Source organism: Littorina saxatilis, linkage group LG3 (genome assembly GCF_037325665.1).
Source record: "Littorina saxatilis isolate snail1 linkage group LG3, US_GU_Lsax_2.0, whole genome shotgun sequence".
Lineage (NCBI taxonomy): Eukaryota > Metazoa > Mollusca > Gastropoda > Littorinimorpha > Littorinidae > Littorina > Littorina saxatilis.
In genome coordinates this window covers 26,978,559-26,979,129 of record NC_090247.1, presented here as the reverse complement: position 1 = coordinate 26,979,129, position 571 = coordinate 26,978,559, and positions in this window count along the sequence as shown.

Here is a 571-nt window from a genome sequence, read left to right as displayed (position 1 = left end):
GGCGAACTGTTCACTTTGAGTGCTGCCGATCTTGAGTGCATCTTGGACATTTAGGCCTACTTTTGCTGGCGCGATCTGCCCGTTGACGATGTTGTACAGGTCAGTGGCAGACCTGTTTACCCTTACGATTTTGGCGTAATTTATTACGATTTTCTGCAAAAAATACGCCATTCCGCTATCCGTGTCAAGACTACAATTTTCATAAATAAAAAAAATATTAATTTTTTTTTTATTTTTTATTTTTTTTTATCAATTCACATGTTTGGCATTGTTTTTTTCAATGGCAAAATGGGGTGAAAAAGCACAGGACTGACCAGAGATCATGTCTGTCTGATGAGACGCTGGAGAGCCTTATTCTAGTGGTGAAGTCTCGCCCTCACTCATTCGGCAAGCGCAAGTACAGTAGAGAAGCGCTTGACACACTGAAAAAGGCCTACTACGAGCAAAAGAAAAAGAATCAGTGATGCATGTGCTTTTGATGTGATCTTCTTTGAAATTATGATGACTACAAAAACTGACTGATGTGTTTTGTTTTGTGAATGATGGATATATGTGCATGATTGCGTTTCGC